Below are 13,244 nucleotides of genomic sequence, written 5' to 3'. Positions count from 1 at the left end.
GATGAGGGTCACAGGAGGGACCCCAATAGCTCTATGTATACAGAAACAAACTACCAAGGGGAAAAATTATCATTGAGAGTATTAGTCAACAGTGTGTTGAGCTCATGCTGTTGTTTCGATTACTTAACGCATGGTTGTACCAGCAGGTCTGCAGTTCCAGTGATGCTAAACCTTTAGGAAAAGGATTGGGTGGGGGTGCTTGTCTCTCAGGGGTTTGTAACTCTCTTTTTAAATCCCCACCCACATGGTGGGACATGGTCCATTTAATCACACTGGGAAAAAGTGAAATGTTGCCATTGTTACCTCCAGACTTGTTGCATTTACTCACCAAATCATGCATGCTCTCCCTAAGTGTTAGTGTTTGAAATAAGTTTAATTTCCACGATCACAAGACAGCATTTTGTTACTTTTGCAACATTTCAGGTGCTGAGATGCATTTTGATTATGCTGATCAAAGAGTCATTGAGCACTGGAAGTTCATATTGGCTGTGATTCTGCCTGACGTATTTTGCACTATGTCATGTCTAACTCTTTGTGATGATTAAACATTCATTTGCACCGACCAGGGGTGCCTGACAGTCTTACATCATAAAGCACTTTATTCAGTGTAAATTAGGATTCAGTACACTCCTCTGTGGGGGATTTTCCCACTAATGACATATGTAAATAGCACTCATTCATTCTAATATTAAGGGGAAAGGTACAGAAGCATGCAGATCTCCTAATGAATCTGTGTTATACCTCAGATGAAAGGAAAACAAAGTGTTTTTCAGATGTTAATTTTGTTATCTGCACACACTGGGCTCTCCTCTACTCCCCCAAAGTTGAGATACACAGAATCAGATTTATAGAGCCTTTATGTTCACAAAGCCAGTTTGTCAGAGAGGTACCCATGCATGCACACTTTCTGTGACAATATGGAATCCCTTCCTTCCATGGAGAAAAGGAAGAAATACAACCATATTATTCAAATGCAAACCCTAATATATTGGGCCCTTCTTTGTGTGCATGTTAAACTTTTTGCCTGCTTTGGCTATAGCAGCATAACACATAGCTTTAGCTCACAAAGTCTGCTGGCTTCTGTCACTGTGCTACACTGGTATTTTTATGGCAGCATGCTCAAATGCAATGTAAGAGGCGGACCTTTCCTTGAGTGGATAGCCCTTGTCCTCTACCCTATCTTGGATTTGTTTCATAACATTAACGTGCTTGATTTTAAGAGTTCCACAGCAGAAATATTTGTGTCTTAACGTTTTGTGACAGAATTTTGTTCATTTTCTTTGGCCTTTCATTCCTGGAGGCTTTTCCTTAGGTTTCTTTTCCCATGGGCTTCCACAGAGCAAGAGCCCCACGGCGGCACCTCCCAGCTCTGTGCTCAGCCCCATCGGTGCCTGGGCAGCTCCAGGTCAGGCCCCATCTCATCAGGATTTAACAATGTGTCTGTCAAAGTCAGCCGCAAAACTGTTTTGGCTGCATTGGGCAAAAATAAGCCCCGATCCCCTTAATGACTGTGTTGCTCCCCAGCTGTGCTGAGGCAGCCAAACATTGAGAGGAGGGGACATTCCTGAGTCTTTTATTTATTTCACCTTAAAAGAGCTTGAGATGTGTATGTGAGCTTTGTTATTTCCTTCTTGTGAATTGGAGAAAAGCAAAAAGATCACTTTGAAGATAATTTTTTTTTTCCCCCTTTCTCTTTTAGCCAAGACTTAAATATTTGCATTAAAAAAAAAAAAAAAATAAGGAACAACCAGTAGTTTAGTGCTGTTTAACCACTCTAGGCAGAATAGTTGTGAATGGTACTCTTATTTTTTGCTGTGAGGAATGAGTGGTGTTCCTTCAAATCTGTGTTGAGCTAAACTCGATGCAGACGTTGGCTGTAAATGGGTCAGGCAGTCATTGAAGTGAGCAGTTGGCCACATTTGTGCTAACTCTAGTATTTTTGGTGTTTGCCAGAGGAAAAAGAATTCTAATTTCTATCAGTCTAAATTGTGCTGGGCAGCATTATCAGCTGGAAAGACCCCTCTGATTTGACAGGCACCACTGTATGATGATTAATTACTAGTCAGCTTCATTGGACTTTTCTAATTTCCTTTTGCCACTAGCTGTAGGCAACAAGCGATAAGTACTGCTCTTATTATTTTGTGCAAAGGAAAATGTCTATTACTGCTCTGTCCTACAAGTAATCAGAATAAAAAGACAGCTGATCGGAAAAACCTGTGAGGATCATTCTGTCTTTATTTATCCTACCCTTGCTTTATTCCTGTGCTGCTTCTACACAGAAGTTGTTTTACACAGTTGCCTGTCAAAATAAGAAGATAAAATCATAAGCTCTATCAAAGTAGTTGACATTTTGAAATTTGTATAATGATTTCATGGGAATTAATCCTCAATCTCCAAATAAATCCTTCTCAAAATGCTAATATAACTAGGAATCTTATACCACAGAGTGTAAAACAATTCTTAATCTTCCTTTTCTATTTTACCATAAATTTATTACGTTAGTAGGCTGTCTTGTTGAGAAAAATTATAGCATTATTGCCAAGTGCAAGAAGAGTAAGTACTTTACATAACACATTATAATAATGATTTTATTGAGACACTGAACGCTCTGAAGTATACCAAGAAGAAGGTATGCTACTAAGAACTTGTCAAGGACTTCACTGCTAGAGATAAAAATCGATGCTGGCAACTCTTAAATCTTTGTTCTAAAGAATCTTTTCAAATCATTAGGCAAATTCCAGTGAATTAATTCCAGAAGAGCCATCTGAGTTGCTTCTACACATTTAAGAGATGCCATAGAATTTACTTTCAGGGTGAGGATATTAAATACACACTGGCTAACAGCAAAGCATATCTGCACAAATGTGTGGGAATGCTGTGCCAAAATAGAAGTGTGTATAATTGTAGTAAAGTTATGTGCTGTCTGGACAAATCACCTAAAGATGCAGCTTCTTACCTGTAGGTTTAGCTGGAGCTTCAGTTTAAAAGCTGATTTGGTCACATCTGATGGGCTGGCTGTCTTTATCTACAGCAGGTCTATCTTCAGAATTTTCCCACTTCAGGATTTAGAAATATATGGACCCCTTGATTCTAAAAGTCTATGCCACCCTAGAAAAAGGACCTAACTAATCTGCTTCAGATGCACCTGAATGTTACTCTACTCTTTATACTACTTTTGTGAAAGGATAGAATGTTGATACACAAGAGAAGATGCCTCAGAAGTCTTCCAAGGAATTCTCTTTATCTTGCTTCTGTAAGACTTGTTGTTCTGGATGATTCAAAAAGTTTTCTTCTGATTAGGTCTTTCCTGCACTTTTTGCACACAGTTAGAGCCTCGGGTGTTTGCATGGTCTGCACAGCTTCCACAAGGGAGAGGGAGTCAGGAGACGTGTGTGAAGCTGCAGTTGTTTTGGGTTCTTATTCTGTTTTTAAACTGAAATGAAAGATGCTAGTAATATTCCCCTCAAAAAAGAAAAATAAAAAATAAAAAAGAAATAAATTACAAACCTCTTGCTTTGAGACCTGAAATAGTGTGGGAGGCTCTTGTTCTGAAGCACCTCCCATCAAGACTGCACTGCATTTACCAGCCCATCCTTTCTAAGGATGTAAATTCCAGGCCTAATGCAGTCTTTGTAAATATGGATGGGCTTTGTGTGGAAGATGTATACTGCTAGCAAGGGGGAGAGAAGGCATATTTGCATGCAACTTCCACATCTGCTGCTGAACCCAAGAGCCTGATTAGTATCTGCATTCCTTTCCCCAAATAAACAGAGAACCAAATGGCTTGCAGATCTCCCGAAATGCCTCTTCCCCTGTCCACAGCCCTTTCTAGCCTCTTCCTTAGGCCTCTGCAGGGTGACATTCAATGATTGCTGAGAGGACAAGAGGTGCCACGTACATCTGCTTTTCCCTGGTCACTACAGGGACAGAAACTGAGCTCTGGACAGAAGGGCTGGGAAATGATGTCAAGGTGGCTGATCCAGAGCAAAGATTCCAGACCACTGACAGGGAGCTGGTTTGGCAAGCACAGGCTCAGCATACCATGATTCAGGACATTGAGCAGAGTTATTTTTTCTCCAGATGTAATTACTTTCATTTTTGTTTTGCAGCCAACAAAAGTAAATGTATTGGCAATGTATGGGCAGCATAGATGCCAATGCTGTTTTGCTTGACACAACCACAGCATTGTTATTCACTGTAAAGCACTTGTGATATTGTTACCAGACTGGTAGCACTGCTGCAACAGGGACTTCAAGTAGGTAATCTAAAAAGGATTGGATTATATTCTTTCCTTCCACTGTGTCCCCTTCAGAATCTGGTGATTGTTCTCTTGGTTTAGGGTAGCCTGCTCTCAACAGGAGGGAATGAGGAGCCGAGTGCTTCGCTTGAGAAAAGTATAGTTCTGACCCCTATACTGCAGTGAAAAAGACTTTTTATGACTGTTGAAATGATATATTCTTATTGGCAGCAAATTGGAGGTTAATGAATATCTCAACAGGTATTGTGAAGCATCCTTTAGGTGCTGGTGCTTCCAGTGGAAATACCACATTCTGGACCTGGCTGCAGTATGAAGGGGAGCATACTCCTCCAGCAGCTGTAATTGTAGTATCCTGTTCCATCATTATCATCTGAATAGGAGAGCACATTCAGAGTTTGTTCATTCATTTAAAACTGTAATAACTGCTTTGTAGAAATCTGGATGACTGAGGTACATATATACCTTAAAGAGCTTATCCTGGGGTCATCAACAACTATTAAGCAAACTGTTTTCTTTTAGAAAATAAGATGGAACATTCATCTACTGTTGACAGACACAAATTTTCTCCTGTGTTCATGGATGAGTCACTGTGCAGTTTTGTCTTGCCATCTGTATCTTTGTATTCTTAAACAAGGTTGGGTGTGTTCCAGAGAAGTGTCAAAAAGCAACACCAAGCACAGTGATAACAAGACAGGCAAAATCTCTGCATCCCTTTGACAAAAGGGTCTTCCCCAAGTACTAACAGTTCCCACAGGGGGTGGGAAGGAAGTGGGAAGCTGTCCCTGCTGCCTAGGCTGGCTCTGCAGCTGCAGGAAAGGAGATGTGTTGCTCTATCAGCTCAGGAGCCCCAGGGAGGTTATGACTCTGCAGGCACAAGGACTCGTGTTTCTTCAAATGCAGCGTTGGTCTTGGCACCACCAGGACCTGCTACTGCTGCTGTTGAAACATCCTCTTGAGGTTCAGTGAGTTCATAGTGTTCAAGGTCAGGCAGAGAATAACTCCATGTCAGAAATAAGAAAAAGAAGGTAGGCTCTATTCCTGGTGATTCCTTCCAGGCTGTTTTGCTGTTCAATCAATATTTTAATAGATTCAAAAATATTCTCCTTTACTATATATAAAAGCAGGATCTTTCAGCTCTTTCTAGGATATTGCTTCTACTTTTCTATACAGCTATTTGCCACAAACCTTATTTTCCTGGTGATCAGTAAAATGGATGCTGTAGTTTTATTGATGCAGAGGGATAAAAAGCATCCTCAAACTAACTGTTCTTTAGGGGAAAAAAAAATAAAACCACATCTTGGGAGGTGTGTTGGAGAAACAGGAATTTTCAGTATCATTATTTATTTGAAGTGAATTACTTTTGAAATACATGGTACTTCAGCAAAAACTATGCAATATTTTTTGCCATATGCATGCCAGATAATTATAAATATAGAGTTTATTCATTTAATTTGGACTACTTCAGAAAGTGAAATATATAATGGTGCAACTGCTTTGTTCTTTTTCTAATAAAAGGTAGGAGCTTTTGAGTGTTATTAGACTGAGATAAGCTAGGCTTCTCTATAGCACAATTTTGTATGTCTCAACTAGCAAAAGCCTTTGAAGTCCTATGAATCTTTCTGCTTGTTAATTCTTCCATTTGTTTGATTTTTGGTACAAAGAAAATGAAAGAATATGATGAGATTATGGCATTTTAAGTCAATATTTATTAAAAAATCAATCTCGATGAAAATCTGCCCATCCCTCTAATTAGATGAGGCAACTTGAGGTTGATTTTTAATTGCAAAAGTAATTACACGGAGCAGATAGCCAGTGACATTTGATTATCTAGGTGATTGATTAAAAAGCCTAGCTCACAGAGCAGATTGTCAGCCAGGGGAATCGAGACAAAAGAGCAAATTAAAAAAGTTGTCCTGTTAGTAATCACAAAATTCAAGGATGAAATTACAAAGCTAAACACCTCCAATCCACGTCATCTTCGTCACTCAACTGTCTGCAGCATGCCTGAGCTCAAAAAGGGGTGATAAAGAAATGGATTACTTTTAAAAGGATGAAGTATTCAGGAAATATAAAAATAAGAGAGCAAAAGCACTGCTGAGAATAGGGACTTCAACCACACAAGCAAAGAAATAAAAATGTCTCTAAATTATGACAGTTCAATTTCCCTATGCTCTTATGAAAGCTCATTAAAACCAAGCAGGGTTAGTCAAATTAAATGTGTTGGGTAGCAAAATATGTGTTTAGTGACAAATCTTAATGATTATTTTAGAGTCTAGTCAAGATGATCCCTTTTTCCTCCAATATATGTATTTTACAGAGGATATTCACATAGTTTTCTAACATTTTGAATTTATTTAATTTTAACTGCAGGCTGTAACTGGAATGGATACCACTGATAACTTTAAGTAATGAATATTATAAAATGTTCATGAAATTCATATATAAGACAATCTCAATAAGTCAGGAAACACAATGAAAATTATGTTTGCTTACAATATCCCATTTTGTGTTTAGTTTTATGATGCTTGCCTCCTAGGGCTGTGCTGCTCTTGTAAGTTGGTCCAGTGTGTTGATGAGCTACAAATGTAGTGTGTGACATCCCTGTGCATGGCAGGAGGGTGAAACTAGATGGTCTTTAAAGTCCCTTCCAACCCAAGCCTTTCATGAAGTTGTGAATCAGATACTCACATCAGGTTTTGCTATCTGTTGCATGACGTACAGAGTGCTTCCATTGACTCTGGAGGCTTTGTATCAAGTTCAGTGTGTGACTTCTTATTTTTTTTTTTCAGTCTTCACAAAGTACTGTTGTGCTTTATCTGAATTATCAGATTGTTTTGGCCAAATAGTCTTCAGCAGAATAATTCCAGGCAGTTCAGAATGGTATTAAAGCCTGAAACTCAATCATGAACAATGACTGCATTTTCTGAAACACCACATGACTTCTTGGTATCACTTTCCTGCCATTAAAACAAATGTCTGGCATTTTCTATACCTCTGATACCTGAAAAGTTGTGCCATAGCAAGGGCTGAGATTGAACAGCAATTAATTTCATTTAATGAAACTGGAAAATATGCAGAGAATTTTAGAATCTATTTTATTAGAATAAAACAACCCAGTAGAGAGGAGAAAGCTAAATTTTCTATGCATGCCATCTAAAGTCAATTAATGTAAAGCCCATCAGCCTTCAGAGTCTTTGAGGGTTCAGCTGCTGCCAAGTGGTAGCAAGTGGTGGGTTCACCATGGTGGGTGTCAGCATCAGACCCTTCACCTGCTGTCTAGAAGGCAGTCAGTGAAATCTTTGTGATCCAGTTATTAATTCCATGGAAACAGCCTGGTTTCCTTCTTCTTTAATGGTGTCATTGAGAAAAATAAATTATTTCTAGACTGTTGGATTTGTTAAATGCTAACTCTGTATTGTTTTTCTTTGAGGCTCTACTACCTGTCACCCATCAAAATGCAATCTCACAGAGTAAATATGTTCAAATTTTTAAGGGTTCTACTTGGATATTACAACACTGTGTAAGTTTCCAGGCTCCTGATAGGACTTTTGCATAAAAGCATATGAACATTCAAAGAGAGATGGATACAGACCTTGGTGTTTCTAGATCCCCAACTTAAGAAAATCCCAACCAACTGGCCAACACCACACCAAAAACTCAAAACCACAGCGAAACCCACAAACAAAACAAAAAGCCCAAAGAAAACAAAAACCCTGCAAAAAATGCAGGAAAGTCAAATTATGACACAATGACAGGGTAGAGTGCTTTGGAAATACATAATCACTCAAGAGAGTAATTTGAACAGGGAAGTGCCATAGAAATCTGGTCTCCATTTCAAGCACAACAAAGGTGTGAGGATGTGCTGGCTTGTAAACATTGCCACAGGAGTCTTGGTTTCTCTTTCAGCATTTTGAGGAGTTGGGGTGAAAACAGCAGAAATAATTTCCTACAATAGAAAATGTTTTTTTCATTTAACAAAAAAAATACAAAAAAAATTTACAGATTTTGGTAATTTGAATGTTTTCTGCAGACAATCTTGCTATTTTCTGAGACTCAAAGCAAAATCACCAAATAAACTCAATCTTGCCTTTTAGAGCTCTGTTAAGTCTAATACCAATAACTCCATTTATGATGTTTAGAGTTTGTGTTTAACTGTAGAGACAGTGTCCTTCTTTGCAAGCATAATATTCTTTACATGATTGTATTTAGTGTTGCCTCTTCTTCTCACATGGAAGCCACTTCACAAAAATGGAGTTTTGGATTGTAGGGTCATGGAACCCTCATCCCAGTTTTCCAAAACAGCTGCTTTGGATGATCCAATGTCTATGTTTTTTCTGACCAGTTTTCAGTCCTTCTGAGTCTGAGCACTTCTATTTTTGCCTTTGCCTGCATTAAACAAAAAATTCAGATGTTGGTAATTAACTGGAGTTCCCCTGCTGCCAGACCAAATTCAGCTCCAAAAAGCCCTGTATATTGCTACTTCTGCATTTGTTAACAATGTCCAGACAACAGGTCTGCAATTAGATTCCCATCTGTTAGGCTGAGCATTTAGCATAGCCAATGGATGCAAATGAACTTGGGTCCCTCAGTGGAGTGGATCCTTAACTAACAGTATTATATTTGAAAAGAAATTTAGCAGCTCATGATAGGGAAGAAGATGAGACTTTTAATAATACAGCAGCTCTAAAATGTTTAAATGAAAAAATAAAATACTGTTCCCACATATGATGAAATTGTGTTTCCACTTTTGACGGTTTCTCCAACAAATCAGAAGATATATTAAAATATTCCACTGTTTTCCTCAATGTCTTGAATGATGCATTAGATTGAGGGGAAAAGTTCTAACTTTAAATGTTAGGTATAGTGTTTGCTGCATAAAGTAGTGCTGCATGATTATATAAATGTTTGAATTCTGCACCAATTATTTTTTGAGACTCTTAAAGGAATGCTTCAAAATGTTAAATATTTTTGCAGGATAAAATGGAGGAGGCAGACAGATGCATTTTTAGAAATTCTTGTGTTTAATCTCAGACTGCAATTTTGTATCAGTTCTAACGGTGTTATAATAAGGGATAATCCTACCAAGTCCATAGGCTGTGTGTTGGAGGATTAGCTAAAGCTTGCATATTTAAATGTTTCATTTTCTACTGGTATGTCTGTAAAACAGACAGTAAAACCCTCTTAAACTAATACCTGTTGAAGGGCTAAAACAGTAAAGAAAAAAACCTTTGTGCAAACTCAGGTTTTCTTTGAGTATTAATTGTATTACACTTTTGCCTTTTCAGAATTTGTAAATTAAAAAGTAAATATTATATATAGTATACTAATATAAAGAGCTTTTTTATTATACATTAAAATATAATAATTCTGATGTGAAATTATTTTGCATTTTATATTAATTTATTTTAATTTATTTATTTATGGATAAGAACAAACAAAATTATTTCTAGACTGTTGGAAATAGGTGTTTCTAGATTGTTTGAAAGTTCTAAACTAATAGTAAAAGATACCTTTGTAAAGTAATACTTGCAACATTATTTTGGTGCCTTAGCAAAGCAGGAGAATGGGTTTTGGTGGAGTTTATTTCTTATAGAATTCAAATTTACACAGATTAGTTTCTATTTTGGCTTCTTTTTTCTTTTTGGGTAGTGCTAATGAGCATTTCAAATGGTGGTGGGACATTTTTCAACTAGAGTTTTGTCACAGTTGTAAATGGGACCTGGAATGCACTCCAAATTTGTTAGCAAAGAGAATCCCAAAGGTACAAAAACAATTGTTGATATTACAATTTAAGTTAAAAAAAAAAAAAAAAGTTTTTAAGGTAACTAACCATCAACATATTGTTTCTGAGTTTGGGATTTCCTTGTTCTCCCTGCCAGACATAATGACAAGGTCTATGGCCCCAAGATCTTTACATCCAGATGGCTGAGGACCAGGCACAGAGCACCAGCCTGGCAGAGTAAAAATGGGCATGTTCATATTTCACAGCTGAGTGGCAGCTCCTCACCACACCAAACATTGTTCTTTCTCCAATTCTCCTTCTGTGCATCACTTTGCTTGTTTATAAGATTGGTCATAAGTGAAGAGGCCTCTACAGAGAGTAGTTTATGGCTGGAACTGCCTCAGTGTAAGTAACAATTAGCTACATAATCTGCATGTTTTCCAGGAGTAGTGTTTTCTTACTACATATTTCTTACCACTGATTTCACATTCTTGATTTCTTATTTCTGAATTAGTCTTCCACAGATTCTTCTTTGATAACACTGTGCTATTTAATGATTGTTTTTCTTTTATAATTTACAGGGCTCTTCACCTTTGATAATAAGCAACTCAAGCCTTCCAGTGCAATGCCCACCAGCTACCTTCTTTCTTATTTTACTTGCATTGTTAGTACCTGGAGGTAGGTCTAATAACAGGAGCACAGCATCAATGTCAGCATTCAAGTAAGGAAATTAACCTAATAATTGTCTCTTAAATGTGTTCTTTCATTACACAACTAGTGGGGGCAAGGGCCAGAGGTCATTTAACTTGCACAGTGATCACATTTGCATTAACATAGAAAACCATTATCTCTGTAGGTTATAGATAATCCTACTGATAGCATTTAACCAGCCTCATTTTTCTAATAAAGAAAAATAGTGATGAGATAATAAAAATTGGTCAACAGAACATATTTGATGAACACTAACTAATCATCCTGGCTAGAGTTTTTTGGAAGAAGTGCAGACAATTTTCACTCCACTCCCACTGGAGATATACCTGCCAGCTCTTTGGAATCTGTTCTTTAGATTTATTCTTTTCCTTGTTTTGTGGCATGGAAGACAGCTTGGCTTTTGGTATTAATTTGTTATTGCATATCCTCCTGATTGCTTCCTGCCATAAGGGTTATGTCCACAATGATGACAAATAAGTGATTGCAGCCTTTTTAGATGTGTCTGAGTAACATTTGGATGGGCAGATCAAGGAGTGGTAGCAATCCAGCTATTTTTGTGTGAGGTGTGGGTGTCAAAATGGGCTCATCTGAGGAAGCTCTGGAGTGCTGAGCTGTGCTGCTCACCATGGGCTGCCCTTGTGCTAGCAGGTGCACAGCTGGCTCAGGTGTAGCCAAACGCCCTTAGTGCTCTGGCTGCCACGTAAACACACTCTTGGTGAGCTGAGCTGCTCTGTTTCTGGCATGCAGCCTGGCCCTCTACAGACCCATCCTAATGGAGTTGATTTTTGTGTGTTTGAAGCTTGGTTTGCTGCTTCCTACAGCACGGGCTTTAGCTGTCATCTTGGTCATCCTCATAGCTTTGCCTTGTCTGTCTCGCCTCTGGAAAGCAAAGTCTGAGCCCCTTTGTTAATACATTGTTTCTTTTTTTTTCCTCTGTGAGCATGAGATTGTGACATTTTTGAGACCATTTAGTGTTGTGGAGGCAGGGGCAGAGACCATGGGATACATTAGTCATAACTCCAAATAGCTTGATAGCAAAAGTTACATTCTGAATGGGCTGTGCCTTGACACAGCAAACATTTCCAGTATCAAGCACAGCTTTGGGGGTGCTTCAGGCCGTATTGGATCAACACAGCTTCCATTTGGTAGGAGGTTTTCTTCAAGCACCCGTTTGCTGTTGACAGAAGGCTGTTGGATTTACTCAATCTTTGCAAAGTCAGTATTCTTCCCTACTGTGGAAGGTTTCTTCAGGATAAACTGTGAGTTTTTTTGATGGTCCGCTCCATGATCTCCATTTGTGTCCATGTGGCTGCACATCAAGCGGAGAGTGGAAGGCTCATGGCAGCATTTGGCTCTCTTCACTCTCTGTGGCCCCTGAGCCTGAAACACAACATAAATGCTGTTGCATGATTGTCACCTGTATTAAAGGTCCTACTGTGATCCTTGCCCTGCAGGTACTGCAGCCTTCCTGCACACTGGTGTGTGCTATAACTGAAGCACATCATCATGCTAATCATTATTATTATAGTCAAAAATAAATTCATTTTTATGAAAGAGAGGATGGGAGACAGTTAAGCTAAACAGAGGAAATTATAAGAGCAATAAGAGTAATGCCATAAGAATTGGCCTCAAAGAAAAATGGGGGGGGGGGGGGGAAGTGAATGTTTTTGCTTTTCTCATATATTATTTGCCCTTTGATAGCCCATATCTTGTTGACAAAGAGGAAGAAAGCTTCTCCCTCACTAGTCGCCTATTATTGCTAAACTGCTATTGAAGCATACTTGAAATTCATTTAATATCTCTTTCACATTTTCTGTCACATAGGGAATCAATATTCAAGTGAGACCGTCACCTCTAGAAGTAACCCACAGAACCACCTTCCCTCAAATACTTTTCGCATTAAGTGTTGCCCCCTGACACGTACCCTTTCCCCAGCCCCACCCTGCTCCGGCTCCGCTGGTCTGTGGTCAAAGTGTTAGGTAAGAGTTTTTATTAACTGTAATAACAATATTGCAGGGATGGCCAATTTAAACTGAAGTCCAAGCACGGCCCTGCATTTCACAGCTGATTCACATTGACGAGCGCTGCTTACCCTGTGAACTGTGAGCTGCTGGAATGAGCAGCGCAGCTGCGGTTTGCTTTCAAGTTCCAGGATCCAAAGGCAGCAGTAATTGTTTTTGAAATGTTTCTTTTTATTCTTATTAAATAAGTTCATTGTATACATTGAAACCTGGGTCGCTCCTGCTCTGATTTGCTTCCCTTTTCGCTGCCAGGCCGAACGCACAGCAGCAGTGTGTGTGTTTTGGATTGCTTCTAAGCCATAATAAAAGTATCTTTTCTGCAGGGAAAGGGTGCCATCTCTGCCATTTCCTCAGAAATGTGTGGTCTGTAATTAGTCGGGATTTCCAGCTCAGTGCTAAATGGAAGAGACAGGGCGAGCAAGAAACCCAACAAAATAACTCAATTTTTATTTAAGCTAACATAAAAGTGCAGAAATATGTTAGTCATATATCATGACAGATTCTAGCCCAGACTAATTCAGTTCTTCATGTG

This window comes from Cyanistes caeruleus, chromosome 12 (genome assembly GCF_971803275.1).
Source record: "Cyanistes caeruleus chromosome 12, bCyaCae1.hap1.1, whole genome shotgun sequence".
NCBI classification, from domain to species: domain Eukaryota; kingdom Metazoa; phylum Chordata; class Aves; order Passeriformes; family Paridae; genus Cyanistes; species Cyanistes caeruleus.
Note: the sequence above shows the minus strand (reverse complement) of the source record.